The sequence below is a fragment of the Stegostoma tigrinum genome, chromosome 20 (genome assembly GCF_030684315.1).
Source record: "Stegostoma tigrinum isolate sSteTig4 chromosome 20, sSteTig4.hap1, whole genome shotgun sequence".
Taxonomy (NCBI): Eukaryota; Metazoa; Chordata; class Chondrichthyes; order Orectolobiformes; family Stegostomatidae; genus Stegostoma; species Stegostoma tigrinum.
In genome coordinates this window covers 20,510,630-20,524,217 of record NC_081373.1, presented here as the reverse complement: position 1 = coordinate 20,524,217, position 13,588 = coordinate 20,510,630, and the positions used below count along the sequence as shown (strand labels likewise).

Genomic DNA, 13,588 nt, shown 5'->3' with positions numbered 1-13,588 from the left:
CTATCCTTGGACCAACCTAAAGAAATGTCCAACATGCCAAAGGAACCTGAATATGCCTTAAGAGCAGCCCGTTCTGATCAAAACTGTCAAAATATTCATTAGTGTGGCACACATAGAAAACACATCTCTTTCCAGGCTACTAATAGAAGACAGGCAATAGGGTGCAGGAGGTTGCAGAATCTGGAGCAATTCTTTGGTTGAACTTTGGTTGTTAGATTGTCCAAGTCCTCACTATTGCAAGTATAGTGACATCCTTGGTAATTTTACTGCAGGTCACCTGCTAAGTAGCTGTATGATTTGGGTGGGCTGCTGGGCTTCTGATGCTGATGGGACAATTGCAAGGCTGAAGTTTCAGCAGCATCACCACTAGGAGAGGTGGTTATCAGTGTGGTGTCCAGGAGGAACTGAGCCAGATATATATAAATATTAAAAACGGACTGTGACAAATGCCGGAGAGCAAACCGCTTCTGGGTTGGGGCCACAGATGCTGCCTTTCTTGCTCGTGACCAACGAAACATTCCTTACTGGGCTTCCACTGAGAAGATGTCTCCATTAGCTAGCACCTTTGGCAGGTGAAATAGCCTTTTAATTTGGGAATAACATATTTAAATTGTCTGCTTTAAGGCAATGTAGAGCAAGTCTCTCTGCATCCAGTCCCTGGGTTGGCAAATTGCTCAGATGGCCTAGTGGACCAATCTGACCTGCCATACCCTGCTATTCCTTGATTTTAGTGGCTCCCCTGCCTTGTCACCCGATTCCCCCCCAGGGGTGATAGCACTCCTGGCCCTTGACAACTGGCAATTGACAGTCTGTAGTCTATTTAGTGAGCTCAAAACATAGCTGCCCATTTAGTCTTGGCTTTATGACTGCAGACTTGAATAATTAACTTTTTTTAAAAATGGCTTTCCCCACCTGATTGCCTTGCCTTTTTTTTTCCCCTCCTGAGCATATGTTTGGAATAAAAATATAGCAAGTCCCAGGTGCAAAGTAGCTCTTTAGGTGGCTCAGACTTCTGTTTTATGTTGAGTTGCTTGATTTTTATTTCCTGTCATTTCTTTGTTTCTAACAAACTTTGCAACAATTTTTTGGACTGAACTTTTGTTTCCTTTGTTTCCTCCCCTTAGTGAGCTTGTTTTTAAAAAGGTATTTTAGATACAGCTTCGCCTGAAGTGGAGTAAAATTAAAGAAGGTATTCCAGCGTGATTTGACCCTTTCTGCAGACGTTGGTACGTACTAATGCAATAATCTGTGGCAGCTGCTATGACTTGCTGCAATTTATAGACAGTCTTGTTGATATTTTTGAAGATTGTCACTGCACCGAGCTGTTATCTCTTTTCTGGCTCACTCCCAGTTTATCACAGAATCACACAATTATTAGTGTACAGAACGAAGCCATTCATCCCACTGAGCCTGATCTGGCTTTTCAAATGAGCATCAGCCAATGTGTTTTTGTTTAACACAGATAACTGACATATCAGTCAGCATGACCAGTATTTATACCTTCTTTCCCACATATTGGAATATCATGTCAGGTGAGAGTGACTGCACTTTAACATCAATGCTGGCTGTAGTATCAAACAGCCCTTGCAACATTGTAGTCAAAACGATTTGAGGCAAACTCTCCATTTATAGGAGTCATACCTGACACAAAGGAAAACAGCTTGCTGAAGGTCAGGACATCTCTGCAGGAAATCCCCTAGACAGTGTTCTCAGCCCAACTATCATCAGCTGCTACTCAAATGACCTTCCCTCCATTATCAGGCCAGAAATGGGGTGTTCACTGTTGATTGCATGAATTTGTCAGATACTGAATTAGGTCATGTCCAAATGCAGCAAAACTTGGACAATATTGACACCTGGGCTGAAAAATGGCAATTAACATTTCTGCCACACAATGAACATCAACAAAAAAGAATTTAGCCACCATGCATTGATATTCAATGGCAATGTCGTCACCAAATCCCCAACTATCAACGTCTTGGACATTAAACACTGACCAGAAAATGAACTGGACTTACCATATAAATACTGAGACTACAATAGCAGATCATAGGCTAGAAACCGTGCACAGGGTAAGGTGCCTCCTGAGGACCTGTCCACTTAATTATGAGGCATGCCAGGGGTGTATTGGGATATTGTCCACTTTCCTGGATGAGTGCAGCTCCAATAATACTTAAGGATTTTGACACCATCTGGGACACAACAATCACTTGATTGGCACGACATCCACAAACAGTCACTTCCTCCTGCCTTGGTGCTCAAGAGCAGCAGTGTGTATCATCTACAAGGTACTTTGCAGAAATTCTCCAAGACTCCTTAGACAACAATTTTTAAACCATCTAGAAGGCAGCAGATATATGGAAACACCGTCACCTGCAATTTCCCCTCCAAGCCATTCACGATACTGACTTGGAAATATATGACAGTTTCTTCAGTGTTGTTGGGTCAAAATCCTGGAACTCTCTCCCTAATTGCAACCAATGTGTCAACCTGTAGCACGTACACAGTGCAGTAGTTCAAGAGAGCAGCACACTATCACCTTGTCAAGGACAACTAGGGTTGGTCAATAAAAGACAGCCCAGCCAGCTAAGTCCACGTTCCATGAATGAATTTAAAAAATACCACCACTCTATTCAATGTGCCCAGTGTACTAGATACCAATATGGCATTATCATGTCCCTACCTTTAAGCCAGGAGACCTAGGATCAGGGCCCAAAGTCCAGGCCCTGCTGTGAAGGTATCCGATAACATCTCAGAGCAGATTGATCAGAATGTATCAATATGACACTACGGGTGTTCATGAGTAGCTGTGTTGATATTACCGGACATCTGAAGCTCTTGGGAGATGAAAGTGTCATGTTACTGCCTGGCTGTATGCCACAATGTGGTGTGTATACTTATAAACTGAAAGGAAAGGGAAATAAGGTTGTCCATGTCTAGGCAGGGGCAAACAATAAATGTTGATGAGCAGCATATCATGACACAAAATCTAATTTTAAGTTCCCTCCAAGTCAAACACTGTGCCACATACAACCCTAACGTGGGCAATGTATCGTTTTTGTAGTCACTTCATCCAAACTATTCAGCTATATTGTGGAAATACTGTTACCACATGGACTCTGTAGTTGAAATACAAGGAAGAATGCTGTAAATAAAAAGTACTCAATGAAGATAAAAATGCAGAATCCACACCCAGAGTGGGCACAGTAAAGTGATTTGATCCGTGGGGGAGAGGAGAGTGATGTGAGCCCTTGAAGGGCAATAGCATTTTACACTCAGCTGGGTGAAACTGAAACATGCCTGCAAGTGCTACATGCATTGTGAACCTAGCTTTCCGTGTGCAGTGCAATCCTGTCCTAATACTCCCGACCATATCATGCAACATAATAAATAAATCTTACTAATGCCAATGGTTCAGAGGCTACTTGTCTACCTGGAAATATTCAAGTTGCAGCTTGACAGAGACTCTCACATACATAAGCTCGAAGAAGATCCCTACAGTGTGAAAAGAGGCCATTCAGCCCATAAAGTCTGCCCTGATCCCCCAAAGGACATTCCATCCAGATCCCAACCCGATGACCCCACATTTACCATGGCTAATCCACCTAGCCTACAAATCCTTGGGCACTATAGGGTAAGTTATCATGAACAATCCACTGAACCTGCACACCTTTGGACTGTGGAAGGAAACCACAGCATGCAGCCACAGGAAGAACGTGCAAACTCTCCACAAGCAGTCATCCAAGGCTTGAATTGAACTCAAGTCCATAGCACTGTAAGGCAGCAATGCGAATCACTCAGCCACTGGGCAATCAGTGTCAGTCTGTGAAAACTCCAATCTTTCTCAGGAAACACTGCTGCTATCAGCCTGTGCCCAAGAACTACTTGTGGTATCAGCGTCAAACCAGAAATGTTGCCAAACTGCCATCCACATGGAGGAATATGCAGCAAAAACTTCACCATGATTAAGGCTGGGAGTTACAGGGGTTTTTCTGTAAGGCTATTGTTTAACGCAAACACCAGGTTCCAACTTCATCTTGAGGACCATCTCCCTGTCCATCAGTCACCCGCTCCGCAACTGGGGTATAACCCAGTTCATGTTTATTTTCTAATCAGAAATGTTCAGGCATGTTGTTATGACACACTTCTTGAGCAGTTAGGACTGGAAGCCAGGCCTTCTGGTCCAGGCATAGGGACACAGGCCTAGTCTTGTTAAATTCAGAAGTGCTATCACACACAATCAAACAGTCTTTCTCTCACCACCAAACCAAATGTGTTATTTTTCACCATTATCCACCATCACATAATCACCTATGTTTCCAACTGATCAATTTACCTACATAGCTGTTCAGAATCAGTGCAATAGCACCAAAGATAGGAAGGAAGCGGGGAGGTGCAGGTTAAATCAAAATAGAGTTTGAGGGAGAAATAAGGCTCTCCACTCTCTGTGGTGCCCACTTCTTTCTAAAAGCATTGAAAGTCATGGTAGATGTTACATGCCCATCTCCAAGGACACCCTAGAACAGGCCTGAATGCAGCACCCAGTTCATATATATTTCTAATCAGCCTGTTCATGTATATTTCTAAGCATCACAGCTCCAGAGTAGCTGGGAATTGAATCTGGGCCTCCCAGTCAAGAAGCAGGGGCACTGTCACTGTGCCACAAGAGGGAACCAATATAAATTCCAATGAGCATCATCTGTTTACAATCAGCTATTCTGGTTTACTCTTTCTGAACAGGTTGATTAGAAAAATAGCTTCTGGTTTACCCTCAATAGGACCTGCATTTCTGCCACTCTTAGGAAACACCCCTGCTAATAGCATCAATCACAGATTCCTGTCCTTTCAGGGTCAGCCCCAGAATGGCTATGATATTGGCATTACTGCCCAGAAAACATTAATGTTCATTATGGACCAAATCTAGAAATCAAATTATGCCATCCCCATTTCTCCTTGGACTTCGTGCCTCCTTGTGGCTTCCACTTCATCCATGCATACATTCCATTCTTGACCCTATGATTCATGTGACAGAACTTCCTGGGAAGTCCACAGGAATTGCATTAGTTCATAAATAAAGACAATTCACTTTAAACATAACAACAAAGTATGGCACTTCCATTTGACATTTAACTTCCGGGCTGTGCTGACATTGACATTTGAGGACTATGCATATCAAAAAATTTCAGACTTAAAAGCCAATTAACTGAATTAAGGCTTTAGTCATATTTTTATGAGTTTCCAATTAACTGCATGAGACAAAACTCACAAAAGATAAAATATTGCAAAGAAAGCTTAGCTTTTCCAAAAGAATCTTGTTTTGTCCCTCCTAATAGTTCCACAAATTCATGTGATTTCACCTATTTTTGTCAAAAGGTATTTTGTTAATGATTTCTTTCAGTTTCTGTTGCACCTTAGTGATTGTCACACTTCGTAAATCACTCATGAATTGCAAATTAAAAACTAATTACTTGAAAATACAAGCAGTTAATACTTTTTGTTTCTTAAAAGAATGTTAACTAATTGGCCAAAACAAATTCCTATTTAAACATTATCCCTTTGATCACAAATAGCAATTATTTTCATTCAACGCAATCAAAGAAAATTGCTTTTTAGTAGCATGAGCTAGCTGTGAAATTACTTTCTATTCATTGGGTGTACTGTTAATTAACTACATAAAATTCTGTAAAATTATCATGAATAATTTGATTATAAAGCTCTTGTAGATTCTAGAAACATCTCTTATAATTGACAAGTAAAATAAATCCACAGGCTTTCAGATCTTTACTGTCACAGCAAGGACACAAGCCCATGCTGACATTATTCCAGAAAAATAATTTTAAAATATAAACTCAAGAAATTTCAGCCTCATCATAGTTGGAAGGTAGTGCATACCATATTGGCGGAGTTCTCCCATATCCAGACCTGCATTCTAATAGAACAGTGTCTGATAGCACCACGTGACTAGAACAATAACTCAAATTAAGTGCAGATATATAGACTTATGAAAATACTAAGCAAGAGGGCAATTGTCTCAGAGCTCCTCATGCTTCACTGCTGCAACTTTGTGGGAAGTACAACATGAATGTCGCAGAGATATATTAGCAGAGTAGTATTCATTGCACTCTATAACAAAGTTATCACATCAAGGTGGTACAGCTCTGAGGAAATTCCGGGTACCTGCTGTGAATTGATGCACCACATAGTACCTTGACATTCTTCAAAACAATCTACTGTAACTACTGTCCCACAGAAATAGTGGTGACAACAGTTCCCAAGTCATTCCTTGGCTGGGGTATGTTACGGATGTCACAAGGAATATGAAAGCTGCTGTGTAAAATACAAAATACCTTCTTTTCTTCAGTTATAAGGAAAGATTATAAGACAAAGGCTGGGAGCATACCATCATCCTAATGTTGAGGCACAGGGTGTAGTTTTAGCTCCATAATATGACAAGTCAATCTGTACAGTACCAGTACAGACATGACACTGCTGAGTATATTGATGAAAAGTAGAAGTAAGTAACATATATAACTAGCATGTTGCGAGTGGGAGTTCTCCCCTTGACTACAGAAACTTCAGGTAGAGATCCACAGAAATAGTGGATGAAACTTCAACCGCAGCATCAAGAACCTTGCTTAGTTTTACAGTGTTAGAATTATCAGCTGAATTGATCGTAGGAAACGCTTGAGACTTAGCAGGACATACTTAACGATACCAACATAAACCATTGCCTTAATACATCCATATCATACTAATATGCCAATATAAAATTTTAAAAGGCCAAAAAACTAACAGTTGTTTTCATGCCCCTGCTCATTTAAATGCCCCACGCTTTTCATAAAGAAAACAGTTAAAACATACAACTATTATGCCTGCGAAGGAAAGGAGGTATTTACTAACTGACATGGAACACAATAGCATCAGTGCATCAAAACTGCAGTGACACTATAGCAGGTGTCGCAGTTCTGGTACTTCACTTTGTGGTTCATTTTCTAGTTTTCAAAAACCATTATGAATAGAAAATATTGCAGGTTTTCAATATTCAAACATGGACTCGCTCCAAATTATTGCAATACTGCATATTGGTCAACAACAACTAATACGTTGTGGAAAATTACAACAGCACTTAACTTTTGCAAGTAACTAACTTGGTTTTATGTAATTAGAGAAGCAGGGAGAATGACTCCACTTTGTAAAGTTTACTGCTACATTTCAACTATTAAGTGTTGTCAAATAATTCTTCAAAGACAATCTTTGTCCCCAATCAGTCATTGCCTTTTTGCATTGCCTAGGAACATTATTACAGCTTCAGCTGCTGCATTTCATTGTTCCATTTTCTACTTGATATGCTGCTGCTGTTAGCAAATTTCTCTATCTTCCATTGCCATTGGTGAAGAACATTGACTCAAGTGAAGGAAAGAAAGAAAAATTATAGGCCAATATCATTAGCAAAAGGTCACTAAATTCAATAATATCAATGTAATAATAACAAGCAGACTTCTTTAGTTCCAGTTATGAGAGTTTAAAATTTTCTCCATTTCATTCTCATTGTGGTGAGAAAGCTAAATTTAGTGACTTGGCTTGGTTTCATGTCCAATGAAATTTGATGCAAACAAAAATAGAAATTGCTGCTGGAAATGTGATTTTTTTATTTTGGGCTGGTTCACTCTCCTGCAAGGATGTGATCACATTCTAACTGCGACGCCTATTATAGTGTCACTGCGGTTTGAAACCAGAGTAAGACCCAACTTAACACTACAACACAGCAGAGATTCCCAGGAGGTGAGCAACAATCTCACTGTGTTTAGAGTGGCACAGTGGCTCAGTGGTTAGCACTGCTGCCTCACAGTGCCAGGGACCTGAGCTTGAGTCCATCCTTAAGCAACTGTCTGTGTGGAGTTTACATGTTTTCCCTGTGTCTGCATGGATTTGCTCCGAGTGCTCTAGTTTCCTCTCACAATCCGAAAGATGTGCGGTTTACGTACATGTGCCAGATCTGTGGGCTCTAGCTGCAAGCACCCTTCATCCTCGGACATGCATCTGCCAACCTTTCATGACTATCATGGTATCTCTCCACTGCCATCATACACTGTGTTCCAGCAGCACAGATAGGCATTGCAAGGTGCACTGGCAATCAATATTGAAAAGCTGCAGTAGGGATGGGCATTGAGATCACAGGTTAGACCAGGCTGTCTCTCAACGCTACTACTTCCACTCTTACACTGTTTGTTCAGCACCAACATGCACTCTTTTATCATCCATTACTTGCTTTGCCTTGTCATACCAATTAGTGAACTCACAAAACCCAGGCCTTGTTTGCCTTGCTGTTCAGCAGTACTCAGTCAAGGAGACATATATCTTGTTATACAGCTGTGTGTTATATCAATCTCATGCTTGCAACATGTGCCAGAAGGTTCTGCAGCAAACTATGTGGATCGGCCATACCAATGTGTCCAGGGGTGTGTAGATTAGAAATTCAGGGTTATAGGAATGGGTTGGGTTTGGGCGATTTGCCCTTTGAAGCGTCAGTGTGGACTTGATGGGCTGAATGGCCTGCTTCCATATGATAGGGATTCTATGATTTCCCTGAGCTCTATGGTTCAGAGTCTGATTAGGCCTTCACACACAATTTAAGCTACAAACATTACGTGTCAGTGTTGAGTGAACTCTTAACTTGTATTGGGAGTGCATCATGAAAGCATATAGAGAAATCATAATTCCATTCAGGAAATGGTTGCATTTCTGGAAGGCAAATTTGAAACTTGGTAAAATCCTGATTATTCCAGAAGTCTGGATTGGTGTGTCGACAGTTTCAGAGGTCAGTGCTGTGTATTGAGAAAACAATTAGTAGAAGTGTCATTACAGATGGAACGATGATTAGCACTTCTGCCTCATTAGTGCCTGGAACTTGAGTTCAATTCTAGCCTTGAGTGGCAGTCTGTGTACAGTTCGCATATTCGCACAGGGGAATGGGCTTAGATTAGTTCACAGGTCGGCGCAACATCAAGGGCCGAAGGGCCTGTTCTGCTCTGTATTGTTCTATTTTCTATGTTCTATTCTCCTTGTGTGTCTGCATGTGTTTCCTCTCTTGCTGACTTTATTTACTGACTGACTCCACGACAGTCTTCAACACTAACGGCCCACAAGGAGGCATACTCAATCCCCTAATGTATTCATTGTACACTCACGACTGTGTAGCCAAATTTTGTACAAACACCATCTGCAAGTTTGCTGACAACACCAGCATTGTGGGCTGGATATCAAACAATGATGAGTCAAAATACAGGAAGGAGATAGAGTGCTTGGTGTCATGGTGCAATGATAACAATATCTCTCTCAATGTCAGCAACACAAAAGAATCGGTCACGAATGGAGGTGGACATGTCTCTATTTACATCAATGGAGAGGAGGTGGAGAGGGTGGTGAGCATCAAAGTTCTTAGTAGTGATGATAACCAGCAATATGCCCTGGAAATCTCAACAGATGTGATGGTCAAGAAGGCATAGCAATGCCTCTTCTTTCACAGGACGCTTCGGACATTCACCATGTCCAGAAGGACCCTCACCAACTTTTACAGATGCACCACAGAATGCATTCTAACTGGGTTTAAAACAGCTCAGTACAGCAACTGCTCTGCCCATGACTGTAAGTTGTGAGCACAGCCCAGACCATCACAGATCCCAATCTCCCATCCACGGACTCCGTTTATACTTCTCATTGCCACAGAAAGGTTGCCAACATCATCAAAGTCCCCTCCCACCCCAGTACTGTCTTCCAACCTGTTCTGTCAGGCAGAAGATACAGAAGTTTGAACAAAAGCACCAACAGGTTCAAGAACAGCTTCTTCTCTGCTGTTATTAAACTGCTGAATGGACCTCTCTAATTTCAAATCTAATATTGTCCTTGCTTTTGCGCACTTCCTATGCAGTTGTAATCTTGTATGTCTTGCTCTGTTTCAGCGTCTACAATCTCCCCGTAGTGTTCACAAAACAAAAAAACTTTTCATTGTACTTAGGAACATTGACAACAATAAATCAAATCAAAAGGTTTATAACAGTTAAGGTTTTCAGGTAAAATGGAATTTAGAAACTTAGCTTCACCCTGATTTATAGTTATAGTGCAACTAGAGCAGAATAAGTACAGCTTCCTATTTAACTAAAGTGAGTTGACCAGTTCCCTATTTCCAGGCAGTCTAGAAGGTATCATTTGGTCGGGCTAATTAGAGCATAATTTCTTCATTGAAGATTAGTGTAGCTATAAACATAAAAATGGTCTTTCCAATTCAATTCCGGAAAATCTACTTTATTATGGTTATGTTGAATGCCGTTGATGATGTTGGCAACCTTTCTGTGGCAATGAATGTCAGTAGAAGATCTTGACTTAAAGCAACTTTTATTAGACTATGGATGAGAGATACGACTGTGAATAAGTAGGACCCGTGTGCCTGGTTTAAAGTGTATGCAAATTCTACTTCCTTTTCTTTAGATCACCAGAGAAGTTTGACATCTATAGGATTAAGCTCTTTTCCATGACAATTGGCCACTGTTCTAACAGGCAGCAGTCCAATGCTAGTTCAAGTCAACCTCAAAACTTTTAGATTCCACAATGATGAAGGTTCAGATGGGTTTAACACTCTCAACTATTATCAGTTGTAGTTCTTTGCCTGGGAACAGGGCAAATATCAAAACTGAATTTATTTGTTCCCGTTGACTTGCTAATCTCATTATCTGTCATTAGTATATTGAAGAAACCAAAAAAAAGCTCTCTTTTTCAGATCTCTTCAGTGAACTCTAAAAGCATTGAAGGCTATAAACTAATTGCCTGTTTACTTTTCCAACATTCAATTGTTTTCAGTTAGCCTTCAAGACAGCTATTGATTTCTTTACAGGGTTGATAACAAACATGTTGTGAGCTTATTTACTTTTAACATAAAATATACACAATTAATTAATAACACTTAAGCACAAAACAATGTAAGTTGGAAGCAAGAGGCAATATAAAAAAGGAAGGAACAGAGTGTACAAACATAGAAAAACAGCAACAGCTACAGCCAAAGAGGGAAAATATAGCAAAATAACAAAGTGAATGTCTCATTATTTAAATGCATATAGCATTCAGAAAAAAAATAAAATGAATTAACAGTACAAGTAGAGTTTATTGGACACAGTTGCAGGGATATCAAAGCTGAAAATAAATATTCAAGGATATGCAACTTTTTGAAAGGACAAGCAGGAAGGAATGGGGGTGAAGTAGCTTTGATGGAAAGGGATATCATGAGTACGATAGTGGGAAAAGATCTTGAATCAGAAGATACAGAATCCATATTGGATGGAGGTAAGAAATAACAAGGACATCACCAAACCTTGGTCAAAGAGGAAGCTTTTCATGGTGCACCTTAGAAGAGGTTGGATAGAAATAGAAAGATGGATGGAGGCATTTCAGAGCTGAGATCCAGGACAGCTCCAAGCAAAGCTGCTAATTAGTGAGGCAAATAAAATTCAGAACTTACAAGAGGCCACAATTGGACAAATGCAGAAATCTTCGGAGAGTTGTATAGCTAGAGGAGGTTACAGAGATTAGGTTGGGAAAGTTTGTGAAAGGATTTGAAAACCAAGGACACAAATTGTAAAATTGAGAATTTGTACTAAGTCTTTAAACCTGGAAATGCTGAGCCAAGAAGGTCCAATTTCTCGGAAGGGGCTTAAACATGCATTAGACCCCTTATTAACATAGGCAAAGGCCAAATGCCTGTTTCAGAATGCCACATTGATGTCTAGAAACTGCACTTGACCAAAAAGGTGCAACAGCTGTGCAATGGGTATAATAATCAACTTCTTTATCAAAAGATAGCATTTAATAACAAGGAAGTATAAAGACAATGTTAAGCTTTTACATTTTGTTCATAACAGGATGAATGAATAATGGAACAAGTTATAAGTAAGGTGCCATAAACTGCTGGATGGAATCTTCCCTCCCAAAAATACAGTGGGGAAGGTGGCACGAGGGAGAGACAATCAGGTGGGTTAGCATCAAGACCTTGACCACCTTCCCAACACCACAGGAATTAGTTTTGACACTAATTGAGACCGCTACGTGGCCCTCAATCTGTCCAAATTTGGCAATGATCAGGAGTATGGATGGAAGGCGTAAAGAGTGGCGGCTGAAAGCCACTCAGAGCCTGGCTCTGATGCCTATGTATCCACCCCTTCTTGTGGCAATGGCTAAACTGCAGCCTAGGGCACAATCTGTGGGCTCTAGCTGCAAGCACCCTTCATCCTCGGACATGCATCTGCCAACCTTTCATGACTATCATGGTATCTCTCCACTGCCATCATACACTGTGTTCCAGCAGCACAGATAGGCATTGCAAGGTGCACTGGCAATCAATATTGAAAAGCTGCAGTAGGGATGGGCATTGAGATCACAGGTTAGACCAGGCTGTCTCTCAACGCTACTACTTCCACTCTTACACTGTTTGTTCAGCACCAACATGCACTCTTTTATCATCCATTACTTGCTTTGCCTTGTCATACCAATTAGTGAACTCACAAAACCCAGGCCTTGTTTGCCTTGCTGTTCAGCAGTACTCAGTCAAGGAGACATATATCTTGTTATACAGCTGTGTGTTATATCAATCTCATGCTTGCAACATGTGCCAGAAGGTTCTGCAGCAAATACAGTGCATGATACAGCAAGCAAACACCATGTCTCAATTTCAAGGGAAAGTAGTTCTCACCAAAGTCCATGGTATCAGCTATTAGGAGGTCTCAGCACAATAAGTCAAAGGCAGTCTCTGATATCAGGGCTGGGGGTTGGATATAGCCAGGCTTCTGGTTGGAGTCATTCTGCTCAGGGGTTCCACATCTTTGAGGTGCAGGGACAGGGAACAGACAGCCAGTCTGATGGGTGTGCTAATGCAGTCAAGGTGGTGGAAAGGCATTGGTCAGGGGTCTGGGCACTTTTTGTCTGGTCTGTCTAGTCAGGTCGCTCAAAGGCATGGGCCATGGTCAGTCCATCAAGTCTGTCCAGAGGAGCAAGGGGAAGGAGACTGGAGAGGGGTGTGGTGGTGGTGAAGGTGGCATCGCTGCAGGAATAGGCCCTGGCAAGGTTGAGTTCAGTTCTGTGAACTGCAGGCTCTGGGAAGGGAGGATTACAATTGTGAAAGATGAATTCAGTAAGGAGACGATATGGTAAAGCACAGCTGGCAAGAGGGTCATGCAGCAAAAAAGAGACGGCCCACTGTCAGCTTCAAGGGATAGTGGTTTTTGCCCAGATTTGGCATAGTCACCTCATATGTCAGGGGTTGGGGTTGGGGAGGATAGCTGCAGGTGCAAGGAGATGGGTTGGGTAGAGTCCTGGGGAGAAGTGAAATCTGTGGAATTTACAGGATAAGCTATCAAGAAAGGGATGTGGATTTTCGCATCTCGTGTATCACCACCATGTTCAGACAGAGGCTGGAAGCTACCAGCTAGGCAGCAATCATTTCTTCTTTCAATGAAAATACACAATAGTGAAGAAAATGGCTGTAACCACACACGCCAGGTTGGATACCCAACTCAGACTGAGAGGGAGAAGGCTGCAGTATTAA

The 13,588-nt window shown here is 41.3% G+C and overlaps 1 protein-coding gene across 8 annotated transcripts in view; it reads right to left on the bottom strand.

The window, feature by feature from the left end:
• The window catches only part of hspa12a (heat shock protein 12A), a 250,044-nt gene that overhangs the window by 74,021 nt on the left and 162,435 nt on the right, over positions 1-13,588 (bottom strand). The gene's annotated exons all lie outside the window — the stretch shown is intronic.